Consider the following 16,920-nt stretch of genomic DNA (forward strand, 5'->3'; position numbering starts at 1 on the left):
CTCAGCACGTTTTGCAACACGGTTGATTGAAATGAGACAGATTTCTCCACACCCATGGTCTCTCAATGTCATACTTTCAGGGCCAGGGACTCAGAGAAGGCAACCAACTCCCCCTTAGCCCCGTGCAGTAGGCAGGCTCAGCTCAGCTTCTGCCATGTTCTTTGGCCAACGCATCCAAGTGAGCCAGGTTTTGCTGTGTGTGGACTTTTTTTTTCTTCCTTTAAATAAGTATTTTTCCAAGCATGGAATTCAGAGGAGAGGTCACTTTTTCTGCATGGGAATCTGTCTGCTTTCTTTTTATGGTCATTTCTATATCCAGAAGGCCCCAGGTCCGGTACACCATGGGACATTCTAGTAAATCTCCCCGGAGCAAACGGCCCTATGTCCGCCTGCTGTCTTGTCACCAAATCTCATTCAGAGGCCACTCTCTTCAGGTCCCTTCAGCCCCTGGTTTTTCTGCTCAAGTGCGAAGAGTACACTCCTTCGGTTTCTTCTTTGGGTTCTTATCTGTGCAGCTCTGGTTCAAGGCTGGACTGGTCTGGTTTTCATCCATCTAACTGCAGAGGTTATAGCAGGAGGGACAGAAGTTTGGACATAGCGGTCTGGGAAAACTTCTCCCATAAACCTGACTTGATACATCTGTCCTGCTGGCAGCCAGAGGCCCACTAGGCGTCCAGCTGGCTCTTCGCCTTCTTCCAAGAGGCTCAGTCCAATGAGGAGGCCCCTGATACTTACTCCTCACTCGGGAAGAAGAGAGGGTCCCGCCCAGGGCAGCGTGATGGGCTCGGCATATCATGGGCCCGGTATGCCATAAGCGGTCTCCCACCCCAGCAGGTGCACGAGAGAGATCCAGACATTCAGCAGGGAGAATAAGACCGGAGGACCAGATTGTGCCAGCCCTTACTGCTTTCAGAACAACATTCGCCTCGAAACACAAGAAACGAAGCCCCCACTTTCATCTGTCTGGTTCTGCTAGATGAGCCAAGAGAGCGTAAAGCTAAATTCCCCGTTTCCAGACTCCTGAGTCAGTATGTTTATTATTGTACAGGAGACCCAGCCTAGAACTTCAGGTACTTCGTTTTCAAGCCAAAGTTGTCTGGCACCAGTGACTTTAAAGAAAACCCGACCTTCCACCCAAACCTCCCTGGCATGACACCCTCACCCAGTAGACTCTTAAGGAAGTGCCCTGCAGGGATATCTCAGGGGGTGCGGCAGCCCCGGGCTCTGGCCAGGACGGAGAAGGGGAAACGGTCCAGGGCACAGAAGGAGCTGGGTGATATTTCAGGCCTGCATCAAGGGTCTCTGTCACTTGGGTGATACGGCTCAGCCGAGAGGATTTCCAGGCGCAGTGCAGGGAGCAGGCGGTCTGAGCTCATCCCACTGGCAGACTGCGGGCGCTGCCTGGAGGTTGGCTAATGACTATCACATGGCTGGACCCAGATCCTCATCCTGGAGCTCAGAGCACACTCCAGCCACAGTCTGAAGTGTGAGGCGGCACAGGAGGGGGCAGCCACTGCCATTCTCACCCAGCTCGTCACTGCACCTCCTGCCGCATCTGGAAGGTTCTTGAAGGAGGGCCTCTGGGGCTCTAGCCGCCATGGACCCCGTAGGTGGGGGAAATCAACCATGGAACTCTGACATTTTCTCTCTGTTTATTCTTTATATTTTAATGGAATTCTGTGGTCCAGACTTGGTTTTAGACTCTGTGCTCTCAGAGTCAGCTAAAGTACAAAGGGGGGGGGGGTGAAAAAAAAGAGAAAGTAGTGGGAAAAATTAGATTCTTGATTTGTGTCCAGATGGTACTGGACGAAAATAGACTCAGAGATTCTCACTGCAAACTTGCCTCTGGTATGAAGCTCCCCTCCCCTCTTCATTTAAGGTCTTCTTGGTAGAAGACGGAATGGGAATGGGAAAAATACTGGGAACATTCATTTTGCTTTTTCCCAGCCATATATTAAAAGGCTTACACAGGTTCCAGTCAGGGACTTCGTGAAACACCAGGAGTCGCACCATGCGCGCACAGGGGCCCGGATCGGCAAGGCTGGCTCGGGGCAGGACAGAGCTGGTGTGCCCTGGAGGCAGCAACAGTGTATGACGTGTTGGGCAACGTAGCACTACTGGCCTGGCCGTGAAGGGCCACACTGCCTTGCTTCCGGCTCCACATTCAAGGACCTCAAAGGAATTGGGGCATCTGGATGGCTCGGTTGGTTGAGTGTCAGACTCTTGGTTTTAGCTCAGGTCACGATCCCAGGGTCTTGGGATTGAGCCCTGTGTCAGGCTCTCTGCTGAGCATGGAGTCTTAGTATTCTCTCTCTCTTCCTCTGCCCCTCTTCCCTGCTCTCTCTCTCTCTCTCTCTCTCTCTCTCTCTGAAAAAGAAAAAAAAAAGGACCTCAAAGGAGAGAGGCAAGGCACAGACCCTGGGGTCTGGGTCCACTGTCTGTAGACAGAAGCAAGGCTTCATCTATGTGCCATTCTCCTTCACTTTGGGGTGAGGCGAAGTGCACACGGGCTGGGCTCCCCCTGGAAGGCCAGCCAGAAAGTGGAAGGCACTCAGTCGTCTTGGACGATAGTGTGGCGAAATCTTGAGGGAGTCCACCTGTCAGAAATAGAAAACCTGACAGATGGCTCACCTCAGATGCCCCCCAGCATGAGCTTGACCACAAAACCAAGTGATCCCAGGGCTCCATCCTGAGTAGATAGAGGCCACGCCTTGTAGTTGTCAAAGATTATCCCCCATCATTCTTTTGATGTTCGCTGGGAACCCAGCATCCATAAGCCACTACACAGGGAGGGTTTTCTCAAGTCCAGGACCTTCTCCACTGACAGGCAGCCCAGGGGCAGTCAGTCAAACGCCAATGAAATGAGTAGGGGTCAGATGGGAGGTACTTTTTTTTTTTTTTTTTAATGCAACTTTCTCACAACTGGGTTTCCTTTCTAATGTTTAAACTACCTTGGAGGACAAGCAGAGTGTCTGTGGGTCAATCCTTGGTTCTGGGAGCTGGGGCTGGGCAGGGAGAAGAGGTCTCAGGAGCCAAGCAGATGCCAGAACCAAGAGCCGACAGAGCATCCAAAGAAAGCATCCATGTGAAGGCCAGGTGCAATGAGACAGGTCTCAGGCCACAGGCCACCCCCACATCCAAGGCGGGCACTGGAAGAGACACAGCCCAGAATACCTCCTCGGGCACTAGGATTCAGATACAGGGACCTCCCTGTCGTTTGCCTGGAGCCACATCTGGGTTCAGCCGTGAAGGCTACTTTTAGAACTTGAGAGTTTGAACTAAGATCTTTCAACTTTCCCACCTCGCTTTACCTATGTTAGGTATTTTTCTCAACTTCAAATCAGCATCTAGGAAAACGTTATTGTGCGGGCAACGCCATCAATACGTTTGAACAGAGAATAGTAATATTTAAATTCGCCTGTGTTTTATACTTGAAAACACATTTTCACGTTTTGTCCCTCACGTAGGCTCAGGATTGCCCTGTGAGGTAGAAAGGAAACTTACTCCATAGACCACTGAGTTCTTTGTTCATCGTGGTAACCTAAGCTCTTACTCTTCCGCCTGGCACAGGGAGGATACTCAAATATTTGCCCAACAAAGGGATGGGTGGGTGGGTGGAAGGGGATGGGTAGATAGAATCTGCCTCGGTTTTCAAGCTGGATTAAATTCCCAATTCTATTACCCACCTGCATGTGGCTTTCTCTAAGCCTCTCAACATTCTTTTCCTCATCTATAAAATAGCAGTAAGGATACTGCTTCTGGTACCACAATGGAAAAAGAGACACAGACTCGCTCAGTGACCCAGTGATGAGGAATAGAGCCAGGGCCTCAACTGGGACGCCCTGATGCCTAGGCCCACTGTATTATGGTGGAGGAATGGAGCAAACTAGTGCATTTTTTTGTGTCAGGCGGTGCTTCAGGAACTTTAAACTCCCATAACCACCCTATGAGCTAAGTATCATTATTATTCCCACCTTACAGATGAAGAAAACAAGACTCAGAGAAGTTAACTCGTCGCAGCTTCCGCACCGGAGGTGGCCTTGGAACCCACATCTGTCTGGCCTCAAGAGCCCATCTTTTCACCACCTGCCATATTTTTTTTTTTTTTGTAGCACACACCGTGTCCGCGGTTGGAGCTCCCCATGCACCCTGGAAATAAGACTGGCAGTGGCTGCCGGAGACTCCAGCAGTGTGGTGAAAGCACCCACCTGAGCGGCTGCCACAGTTTTAGCTATTGACCAATATGTGCAAACGGCCCTTCCAAGTTGGAATATTTTGGACAGAAACATGGCTGCCCACTGCCACATTCTAGGGCATCCCACTGCTCTCTGGCTGCCCAGATGTTTCATTCCAGACAGTCTGAGAACCAGCAGGTAATGGCCACCTTCATGAGACTGATTCCATGGAACCCTTTACGGCCCCAAATAAACTTGAAGTATATGTGGACGTCGCAGTGGAGGAAAACCTGGAGGAAAGTGAAAACAGAACTTAGTTTAAATCATTCCATAACCTTTCTATTAGAGTAATTGGCTAAGTTGCCTCCCAACCGGGGAGCAGGTACACAAAGCAAAAACTCTGATTCACAATGTTCCAATGTGGGACACACCTGCGCTCAGGAGGAGGCGAAGAAAAACGGGGTGGAGGAGAAAGAAATAGCTTTAATCCTGGAATAAATGGAAATCCTTAATGGGTGGGGCTTGAATATGTCTGTCTCCAAGATGTATTTCTCTATCAGTTCAAGCTCAGCTACAAGGGACAAAGAACCCAGCCTAAAGTAGTCTGAAGCAAAATATTAATGTATATGCCCACATAACTGATAAGTGTGGAGATAGGTTATTACAGACTGAATATTTGGGCCCCCCTCCCCAGATTCATATGTTGAAACCCTAAGCCCTCGTTGTGATGTTATTTGGAGGTGGGGCCTTCGGGGCTAATTAGGTTTTAGAGGAGGTAATGAGGGTGGGTCCTCGTGATGGGATCAGTACCTTTATAAGAGGCAATGAGAGAGCTTCCTCTCTCTCTCTCTCTTTCTCTCTCTCTTCAATGTGAGCACACAGCAAGAAAGGCACCATATGCAAGCCAGGAAGAGAGCCCTTGCTAGAACCTCACCATACTGGCGCTGTGACCTGGGACTTCTAGGCTCTAGAACTGTTAGAAATAAAATTCTGTCAAAAAAAAAAAAAAGGTTAGAGTGGGAGAGAGCCAAAGCATAAGAGACTCTTAAAAACTGAGAACAAACTGAGGGTTGATGGGGGGTGGGAGGGAGGGGAGGGTGGGTGATGGGTATTGAGGAGGGCACCTGTTGGGATGAGCACTGGGTGTTGTATGGAAACCAGTTTGACAATAAATTTCATATATTGGAAAAAAAAACAAAAACAAAAAAAACAAACAAACAAACAAAAAAGAAATAAAATTCTGTCATTTAAGCCCCCCAGTCTATGGTATTTTGTTACAGCGGCCTGAGCTGGTGAAGACACGGGTCCAGCTTCATGCGTGGCTGGCTACAAGGGTTCAGAGCTGCTGTTATTAGCTTATTTCCCTCTCCTAGTGTGTCAGCTTTCTGTGCTCTCCCAAGGCTCCAGAAAAACTAATGCCCCAGTGAAACAAAAATGGCTTCCCAGGGGCAAGTTGGAAGGGAGGACGTGACCGGGTCATCTCCTTCTGTCCCAGAATTCCCAGCAAAATCTCATTTACATCTCACTGGCTCTGATGGAGCCACATGCCCATTCGTGAAGCCATCTGTGTCCATAGAATGTGATGTGTCACCTGACTTAGGCCTAGGCCACATGTTTCACCCTGATTCTGTAGACATAGGTCCACTAAAAGACACAGAATGAGGTTGGGTAGGGGGGCTGAAGACCCAAAGGGCACATGCCTACTACAATAGGTTAGTGGACCCCGGCTAGTTCTCAAAATCAAACCCCTTGGACGAGAAAAGAGCGAAACAGGGGCGCCTGGGTGGCTCAGTCGGTGAAGCGCCCAACTTCGGCTCAGGTCATGATCTCACTGTTTGTGAGTTTGAGCCCCAAGTTGGGCTTTGTGCTGACGGCTCAGAGTCTGGAGCCTGCTTTGGATCCTGTGTCTCCCTCTCTCTCTGCCCCTCCCTTGCTTGTGTGCGTGCTCTCTCTCTCTCTTTCTCTCTCTCTCTCTCACTGTCTGTCTCTTAAAAATAAATAAGCATTAAAAAAATTTTAAAAAGAGTGATACAGTGAGAGAACAGATAAACACCAGCAAATACAGGCTGGCATGTCTCAATAACCCGGTAAACTGAATTTATCATTAAGCTGTGAAATGTTTTATCCCAACTAATAACTGAAAAGGTGGACTTTGTTAAGATGAAGATTCTTACCTTATGGAGCTTAAGCTCCAAAATGCTGTGCCTAGAATTCTGCCAAAGGGTTGGTTGATCCTAAAGAAATGTTTTCTATATAAATAAATACTAGTGTGCCTCACTTTTCACTGTCCATTCATTCCTGAGATCATGTGTATAAACTGAATTTGAGACCAATAGATTGTATTTTCCAATTTGGGGCCCTTAAAGAGGCATTGCAGAATTTCATCTATGGTGTGAAAAATCTCCTTTATTTTCACTATAAATTTGGGTTGTGGCCTATTGGCTTTCTTTAAAGTGAGGCCTTGGTAGTATTCTTAAAACACACACACACACACACACACACACACACACACCCATACACCATATTCCAAAATCCATAGACCCCGTAGCAGTACCTTCAGAAGAAGCTTAATTTTTTCCCTCCAAACAATCTTTCTGCATATGAGTCCCTCTTTGTAGGACTAAATCTCTTTAAATTCACTTCCCTAGACCATGTTCCTCCCTGGACAACAAATCCCATAAACAAATGGCCCTCCAGTGACTTGACAGCAGAAAGACATCAGGAGCCAATGCTCCCTGAGCCAATAAACAAAATTCAGTTTCAACACTGTTTCCACTGGACCAAAGGTCAGGCCCTTGTGCATCTTGATGGCACTGATTCACAAGGCTCTCCAGCTAAGTGAAACAGAGCTCACAGCTTCATCCACCCTACGTTGTGGGGCCATAAGGACAGATGCCAAAGTAGGCATAGATCGTGTGTAGATCGTCCTGATTTGTTGATTTGGAAATTTTACTTGAACTGTTGATAAAAGCTGATATTTCATCAGTACTAGAACACAAGTGCTTATTAGGAGTTTTCTCTTGAATAGGCTTGGAACTGAGAGAGATCCTTCAGCGGGGGCCTGTATGGCAGTCTTTTAAGAACGCTGTCCTCTAGCTGAAATGCTCTAGGATTTATGAATATGTTCTTGACATAAACGTCTGAAAGTAAGGCAACGAGGACAAGAGGACATATTTTGAGCCACTATAAAGTAAGTGTCTTTTTCTTTTTTAAAAAATGTTTTTAAAGTTTACTTATTTATTTTGAAAGAAAGAGAGAGAGAGAAAGCAGGGGAGGGGCAGAGAAAGAGTGAGAGAGGGAGAATCCCAAGCAGGCTGTCAGCGCAGAGCCCAACATGGGGCTCGAACCTACAAACCATGAGATCATGACCTGAGCCGAAATCAAGAGTCCGATGCTTAATCGACTGAGCCATCCAGGTGCCCCAATAAGTGTCTTTTTCAAGCATAAATGGGGGAGGGGCACATTGCAAAGGAGTTGCCTTCACCAGCCCCTCTGCCCTCCCAGGAAGGAAGCAGAAAATGTCTTTCCTGGAGCGAGCAGGTGACTCTCTTCCCAGCAGGGTTTCAGGGGGGTGCTTGTGCCTCACCCCAAGGAACATCTCCCCTAGGTGCTCTCCTGGTGCCAAAGCGGTCACACTGCTCTGTTCCTCAAGTTCAAAGGCAACCGTTTTGGGAAATGCAGGCTTAACTCCACTAACACGGACCTTACGGATGTCAGAGCCTTTCCTGAGGAGCAGGAGTGATGGTATCATTCATTTTGGGAACTACCTCATTTAATCCCCCAAGCAACTTTATGGACAGCCATATGCTCATTAATGCCATTTTAGAGATGAGGAAGCTCACCTTTAAGAATAGTAAGTAAGGAACTTGTCAGGCCACACAGGGTTTTGAGACATGAAGGGATTGGCAAGGGGATAGAACAGTATGAGGACAGGTAGGCTTTACCTGTCGCACAGTTGCTCCTAGGGCAAGCCCTGGAACAAGCACAGTCCAGCTCTCTGATTTCCCAGAGGACCAGAACAGGCACGAGTGGGGTGAGAGCAGGTACCCAGCAAGTGAGGAAGTGAAGGTCAAGACAGGCACCATGTGAGCGAACGTGTCTGTCCTCATTTTCCCCTACCAGGTTCCAGGCTGGAAAAGAAAGGACCCCAGTGATTCTCCCTTCTTATCTCCCATCAATCACAAACATGGGTCTGTCCCACCAACCTTTTATACTTGGGGCCTAAAGGTCAAGAGTGGCTGCAGACAGGAAAAAGATTCCCCTCGGGCCTCACGCAGAACCAGACGCTAACAAACAGAATCAAGTCCAGCACTGAGTATTACGGCATCTGATACTGTCCCTGCATGTCCCTTTCTCAAAGCCTGCCATATGTAACGTATTTAAAAACATGACCCGTCCTGGCGTGTCCTCACTGCCAGGAATTTTCTCTCAGCATCTACACTTTGCTTTGTAACCCTAAGCGTGTTCCACCATGCACCCTAGATGGGGGCTCCGAGTTCCCTCAGGCAGCCACCCGCCCGGGACGGCCCAATATGTTGGACCCAATGTGCCACAACGTCCCTTGAATCCAGACGCTCCTTGTTAAGACACCTCAGGTTTATGATGTTGAATTAATTGGTCCAATTACAAGTGAAAAAAATAGCCTCTGATGATAGCTCTCTTTGCAATTTCCCACAATGTAGGGGATCAAAATTCCTGCAGCTACTCAAGAGGGGAACTTGACTTCCACCCAGTGGGGTTCTGAATCTGTTGGCTCATTCATTTAACAAGTCGGTATTGAGCACCTACTGTGCGCCTGGCCCGGTGGCAGCCGCTGGGCCTCCAGATGTCCCCCCAGGGGACACACTGGAGACAAATCATGACAACGGTGAGTGGCTAACTTACAATAGGAACAAGTATACCTGGCGCAGGGGAGCAGAAGGCAGAGTTCAAGGCCACAGCTGAGGCTGACCTAGCGAAGTGTTTGCCCTTACAGAGCAGAATCCGGTTTCGTCCACGCTCTGGGATCAATTTGCATACTCCGATTCCAAGTTCAGCAGGGATACTTCCTGCTACAATGAACCACGTCACCCGTCACACATCATTACATCTAAGGAGGTCCCTAGGAGCCTGTAGAGGTGTCGCAGGGACCCTGAGCCTGTGCAGTCTGGCCTGACGTTAGGAGCTGACTCCTCTTCAGCCCTCCCCAGGCCGAGGCCTAGGAACTTGAGGGTGACGCAGGGGCCAGAACAGAGTGAGCACCGGCCAGCTTGCCCAACGTGCCAGGCGTTCAAGCAGTCACTCATTCGTTCATGCAACAAATATTTATGCCGTGCCAACTGTTGCCAGACACTGCTGTGGGGCCAGGGCTGAAAAAGGATAAAACTCACTGCCCTATGGAGCTGACAGCCTATGGCAGCAAATCAGACAACAAATCAGAAGAACAAGTGTTATTGCTGTGTGCCAGTTCTCAGTGCTTTACATATTTTACCTTCGCTGCCACCCCGTGAGGTAGACGCTATTATTAACCCCAACCTACCCACAAGGAAACTGGGACACACAGAGGTCAAGTATCTGCCCTAAGGTCACTAGCTGGGAAGTAGAGAGGTCAAGGATTTGAACGTAAGTAATACAGAGGTCATGCAGGCCCATGCCGTGATTACTCTCTGCCGGAAAAGAAACGTCAGTTATATGTGTTATCTTAGGAGGTGATAAAGTCAGTGGGGGGAAAAAAAAAACCGGGGAGGAAGGATAGAAAGTGCTGGGGTGCTTCGTATGTGTGAGAGACAGTGATTCGTATTTTTAATTACGGCAGTCAGGAAAATCCTCAATATGTTGGGGCATTTGAGCAAAGACTGGAAGGGAGAGAGGAAGTGAGCTTTACAAATGTCTGGGGAAAGAGCCTTCCAAGAAACAGATAGCAAGTGCAAAGGCCCTGGCACCCAGTTTCAATATGGGGGTGGGAGAGTTCCACACCGGCAAGCAATTCTCTGACACCAGCTGGGTGACCCACAACTCAACTGAATAGCGACAGAGCCCACAAGCTAAGGGCTCAGTCCTACGACACTGACCCCCGGCGCCTGACTTCAAATGCCCACTGCCAATCCAAGTTGTCACTTGTGCTTCTGACCCATCAGCTATAGATCAGAGGTCCCAATGATCCCCTCCTTGGGGTCGATTGGTTTGCCAGAGCCTGTCAGAGAAACATGCTACCTATTGGATTACCAGTTCTATGATAAAAGCATCTAGGTCAGGAACAGCCAGATGGACTAGATCATAAGGCAAGGTATGTGGGAAAGGTGCTGAGATCCCTTGTCCTCTCTGAGCGTGCCACTTTCCCCAGATCGCCACCAAGTTCACCAAGCCAGACACTCAGACACTGGTCCTTTCAAAAGGCTTCGTTACATAGGCATAATAGATTTGAATCATTGGCCACTGGAGATTGATAACACCCCCTGAGGTCAGGGGGTGGGACTGAAAATTCCAACCTTCTATTCAGGGCTTGATTCTCCTGGCAACCAGCCCCCATCCCTAGGTGTGGTCCAAAAGTCACCTCATTAACATAATAAGAGACACCTCTATGCTCCCATCACAGGAAATTCCAAGGGTTTTAGGAGCTCTGCGCCCAAGACCAAATATACCTTTCTTATTAGAAGTCACAATGTCCCAGGGAGCCTGCCTAGAGTGTGAAGCAGCTGAAGTGGAGGGAACGGGACCTTAGAATGAGGTGAGACCAGAGAGGTAATTGTCAGAGTTGGAAGTCACATCCTGCAGGGCCCTGGAGGCTGTGATGAAGACGTGTGATGTTTTCCAAGTGAGATGATTACCCTTCTGCCAAAAATTCCCCGTCTGGCCACAGCATAAGGTTGCCCTTACTTGTCCTTGGGAAGCTGTGTGTGGCCATGTGACTTTGCTCCATCAACAAAATGGGAACAGAGGGGATGTGGTCACTTTCATGAAGAAGCTTTGGTGGAGAAATAAGCTTTATTGGGTTAAACCACAGAGATTTGGGTGTTGTTTGTGATCTCAGCATCATTTAGCCCAAAGCAACTCAGAGATTCCAAGAGAGGGTTTTTACTTTTGGTGGGATCTTTCTGGCAGCAGTTGGACTGAAGGGAAACCCAGCTGGAAGCAGAGAAAGCAGTTAAGAGGGTATTGCTATAATCTAGCTGAGAGATAAGGATGACGGTCTGTTGGTCAGGAACACTAGAGATAATGAAAAGTGATCAGATTCTAGCTAGATATGTGAAGTTGAATGAACCACTAGGATTTGCTAATGGACTGGACGCTGGATGGGAGAGAAAGAAGTCAGAGATGTCCCCAATGTTTTTGGTGTGGGCCGCTAAAAGGATGAAAAAGCTCTTAACCGTCCCAACCATCCCTTCCGTGCAACACACACACACGTGCACACACACACACACACACACACACACATGCACACACACACGCACACACTTTTCAAAAAAAGACCTCTGTTTTTCATTTGGCAGATGCCCGAAATTTCACCATTAAACAGTCATTCCTCTTGGATAGGCATTGCCCTTTTCAGGCAGCTTACTTCAAAATGAAAATACCCACTGGAGAGGTTGCTTAATGTGGATTGATTTATTTTAGCAACTTGCAATTCAGAGACACCCTCGAAACCATCTAGTCCAAGCCTCTTGTTGCATTTGAAGAAACCGAGGTCCAGAGAGGTAAATGATCTCACTCAAGGTCATGTAAAAAATTATAGAGTCAAGCTGAGCTCCAGACAGAAGGACTCCCGGACTCCCTGCCTATTGTCCAGCCTGGGCAGAGAGCTCCGATTGTGCTTGGGTCTTGGGTGGGGGCAGGGAAGAGAGAGGGAGCCATGTAAAAAGAGCAGTCCCTTCTTCACTGTTTTGTGCAGACCAGTCCTGAGCAGGACTCAGGACCTTCCTGAGGTAACAAATCCTTCCTTCACACTAAGCTTGACTTTGCTGGTCCTGAATCAGAGAGTAAAACTGAAAAGGAAAGTTATCAAAAGACACTGAAAAAAAAAAAAAAATGCATCCCGTTCAACTTTGTGTGTGAGTGTGTTTGACACTCACACTTACCAAGCATGGAGCACGTTCAAGTCCCTTCTCCCCTCTGTCTTGTTTGGTACTTTCCTGCCCTGCCAGCTTGGTGCCATTCTTCTTGCAAAGCATTCTTTGAACTGCACCCCACGGGTCAGGCACAGCTAAAAACAGACAGTGCCAACACAACTCTTCAGATCCCAGCACACTGTCTCCTAGCACACTGACTAGAATCATTTGTATTATGCATTTTTATGTCATGCGCTAAATTTGCTAAGTGCCTGACTAGAACTTTTATTAGACTTTTATTATTAGTCGTACCTTTTAAAACAGCTATTTGAAACCATTAACAATGAGACCCCTCCCTGCCTTTGGCAAATCTTGGACAAAGGCCATTTTTAGTGACTTTTGTCTCAGACCCACCCTGGGGTCTAAGGAAACCAAACCACCTTTTCAAGTAGTTTACTGATCAGAAACTTCCCGTGAGTGGCAGAACGGTAAGAGGCAACAAGCAGGTTTCGACCTGAATGCCCTCTTCTAAGAAGAAGGAAAAGAATTACCCGAAGAGATTCACTTTAGAGGCCAAGTAGCAACTTTCAGAGCCACTGGCGGCCCAGGGACACCTGAATGTTTACCGGGCCCCAGTATTGGAAAAACGTGTGGACTAAACTGACATCGTGTTAACTTTCGTTTCTGAAGTCTCAGTGAATATCCGCATCATATAAAAATGCCGAAAAGTATATCAAAGCCTGTAAAAATGTTAACTAAGAACGTTTCCAATGATTTTGCTTTCATTGGAAAGGAAATGTCCCCATAAAAAGGCATAATCTGTGCCTCATTCCTCTGTTGGGAAATTGGCAAATACTGCACTTGATGTCCTGGGTAAACCTTCCTTTCTTCCAATGCAAACCGATCTGTCTCTCCCTACACACGTGCAAGGAGTTTGGAAAGATTGCTAAAGCCACTCTTGGAACAGCATGACTTTGTGCACTGGTTCTGGACACACGGCCTGTTTCATATATTAACTGCGCTCTGAATGCCATTAATGACAATGCCATGTGTGCTCTCTTAAGTTTTTACCCCCATTTCTACCTTGACTCCACCCTAACAGATCCCAGCTGTTACTAAAGAACGGTGTCGAAGTCTCATTACAATAAAGAGGTCCCTATAACGAACCACCCCAAGCGAGGGCCCATTTCTTGGAATCATCTTACCCAATTCAGTTTAACGACTGTTATTGAAGACAACTCTGCCAGGTGCCGTATGTCCTCAGATCTGCCGATGCAGAGATGAGAAAAAGCCAAGTATCTGATCCCAGGGGGCTCCTTTTTCGAAATGACAAAATTCCAACACAACAAAAGAACTGTGGTTTTCCTTCAAACTTTATTCTGATAGGACCTAATATAGAATTCCAAGAGGGGATGGCAGTTTTACTCTCTAGGAATTTTAGCTGTCGTCGTCGTTTTTCTCTTCATTTCTGTAGCTCTTTGGTCAGGGTCTGATGGCTCCTAGGGTCTCTCTAGGGATAGGGGTCCTTCCGCAACCGCGGATCCTTGCTGACGACACACACTCACTTCCAAGGGGGTCTGAAAAGGCCCCCTTGTGCCCTTAATCACACCAATTAGGACTGCCAGGATGACACTGGCATTGACACCACACGGCTGAATGGGGATTATCTACACCAAAGTACACATCAGATACAGAGCTTCACCCAGGTCTTCACCGTCCTAAGAGCTCGGTAGCAAAGTAGCTCCTTTACTTCACCTCTGGCAAGGGGGACGACGTCCAACATAAGAGCTTCACAGCTCGGGTGGCTTTTGCAGTCATTTTTCTCCCCACCGCAAAATGTTTTTCTTTTTCAAAAAAATGAACTTGTTGTTCCAACCGGCCTGGTATCTGGCTCTGGGTCCAGAACTTGAGGGTAAATGGTGAAGTCGAAATGTGTTTTTGGATTCTGTGGTTTCAAAGTGGTTACTCTTTCCAAACCGGGGTGGGCCCTCTGCAAAACTGTCAAGTTGGTGAAGTTGGCCTCCCCGCTTTCCTGGCATCCCTGGCTTGATCTGAGCACAAGGAAATGCATCTGTGGAATCAATAATGATCCCTTTATCGAGCACTCACCGTGTGCCAAGACATATCCCCAAGTGCCTTACCTTACCGTCCCGTGCCGTCCCATCCCATTTAAACCTGCCGAAGTTTCCATATGCATCCCTGATGGAGATCTTCCTCCCTTGAGAAATCCGATGCCCAGAGAGAGGTTAAACCACTTGCCCGAGGTCACGGAGGTGGTGAGTGGCTAAGACAGGCTGGGCTCAAGCCTAGGATGAAGAAACTGGGAAGGCCACGGGCCCGACAACCTCGATGCTTGGACAGCCTTCTACCAAATGCCAGCCATGTTTCCGTCAGCATTCTTTATGCTGCATAATACAGAGGCATGCTCCTTTATTTAAAAAAAAAAAAAAAAAAAGACAAAAAAGAAAGTTTCTTGGAAAATACATAACTCGTCTTCAACCGGGGTATTCCCGGTCTTCCCATCACATCATATCAGGCCAGGACTCACTTCCTGCCTGAGCTCCTTGCTGCAGACATTACCTTTGCAGGCAGAAGGGGTTTACACCTGCTTGGCGGGGCCAGAGAAGCCCGCCTGTCGGGAAAATGTCTCCCCCTAATGCACTTCCTTCTTAATTAAAATAACATTTTGAAAGTAAAATTATACAGAGTGCAGAATAAACAGTAGAACAATAGCTGTGATTAATCTGTCAGAGATTGTATAATGTGATGCTAATGGGAAGAAGTAAACTCCTGCTGAAGATCAAAGTCATCTCTGTACATGGAGGACTTTTAAAATTAGAATGACGATAGATGCATCTCCATTCCTGAAAAAAAAAAAATGCTCTGCCGGCTTGCAGAATGAGGGGAGGAAACCCAGCCTGAGGACATGCTACCGCCCGGAGGAGCTAGCAGCTTGGAGAAGTGTTCTGGTCTGCAGCCTTGTCTCCCGTTGTCCCCAGCAACAGTTGTCCATCACTGCTGTCCCAAGTGTCCAGCAGCCCCCCTGCACTGACCTTGTGTTGGGCTCTCAAGCCACGGGTCCACCCAGATACCACCGCAATCCATCCAGCTCGGCCCATGGCAGGGCGCGTGTGGGTGTGCATGCACGGGGCATGTATACATGGGGGTGCAGCAGAGAAGGGGATACATCCAAGTCTGTGTCGAGCACCTGCTACACAGAGTCTCTCCTGTGCCTCATAGGCAGGCATCATTTTAATGCACAGGGGTTGGGCTTAATAAACAAAGGAACTGCAATAATGAATGCAGATCTCTACACTCAAGTGTGGATACCGTGGAGGTCCGGTCAAAGAAGGCGGCGGGGCCACCAAGGGGGAACCTGCCCCAGAGTGGAGCAGTCAGGCTGCCTCCAAAGTCTGACCTGTGCTGAGGCCTCCGGCAGGAAGCAGAGTCCGCTCAGTGAAGAGAACGCGGAATAAGGAAAACGTGTCAGGAAGAGGAAAGAGCATGCGTGAAGGCCCAGAAACACAAGAGCACAATCCGTGGAAATCTACCCGATTAGTGTGTGACCGAATGAGAAATGACCTCAGTTCCACCCAGCCAAGACCCTGTGTTCTTCCCCCGAATATCTCCTTCTCTCAATTTACAAGGTAGCTCTTCTCTGTTTCCAATCAGCACTGCGGCCCACTGAAAGTCAGACATCCCTGCACCAACTGCGGACTTCAGTCCATTTCAGGTCTGGGGTCCACGAGGATCCCGGGCCACTTCCTGAGAGTTGGGTGAAGACCGGAGGGTGGTGGTAGGTCTCCCAGAGGGAGGCAGTTTTTGCCAGGCTCACAGTTTGTCAGAAGTGAAATCCTGCGGGAACCGATTCTTGCCAAAAAGGTGGCATCTGCACAGGCTTCTTGACCCCACGGCCAAGGGTCGCAGTGGAATTAAACCTGCCGGCACGCATGAGGGGTCCGCCGTCTTCTTAGCTTCCACCATACTGGCAGAAATGATTTTAGAGACCTGAGGCTGGGTTCTTTAATCATTTTCCCAAATATTAGTCACTAAGATATATATATATACTGGGGGTGTGGTCTTCATAGGCCAACACACTAGGTTAGTTACTAGCTGTGTGGCCTCAGGCAGGTTATTCAAGCTCTCTGAGCTTCAATTTATTCAGTCATATAACGTGCATTTATTGAGGACCCACTATACTCTGTGTGTTATGACAGGTACTGGGAAGTGACAGGTCCCAGGATTTTATGGTTCAGTGGGGATCGTAGGCCCACTCTTGCACCTGTCCCTATAGGTGGGGGGTGCAGAGGAGCGCTACAGAAACGGGAGAGAACTGGAGATTGCTGGAGCAAGGAGCCCATTTCCCTGGGCGCAGGCCTCTGGGAGATGCCCCGCAGCTGGCTTGGTACCAACACGGTGGAGGAACGAGTATGGCATCGACCAGGAGGGAGGGAAGCCCTCAGTGGAGACTCTGAGACAGTGCCGCTGGCTCCCTTCAGCCTGCATGCAGCGTGCGCACACCATTAGCCCTAACGCCTTTCCTGACCTTCAGACTTCTGTGTTGCGCAGATGCCCTCGAATGTTGTTCCACAGGTCCCACAAAAATCCCGAACTGAAGACCTCTGTTTCCCGGCGCTCCCATGGGCTCCGCCTTCAGACACCCCATCTCTACAGTTGGCACCACTATCTATCCGGTCAGGCAAATCAGGAATCCAGGGCGC

This window comes from Neofelis nebulosa, chromosome 2 (genome assembly GCF_028018385.1).
Source record: "Neofelis nebulosa isolate mNeoNeb1 chromosome 2, mNeoNeb1.pri, whole genome shotgun sequence".
In the NCBI taxonomy this organism is placed as follows: Eukaryota; Metazoa; Chordata; class Mammalia; order Carnivora; family Felidae; genus Neofelis; species Neofelis nebulosa.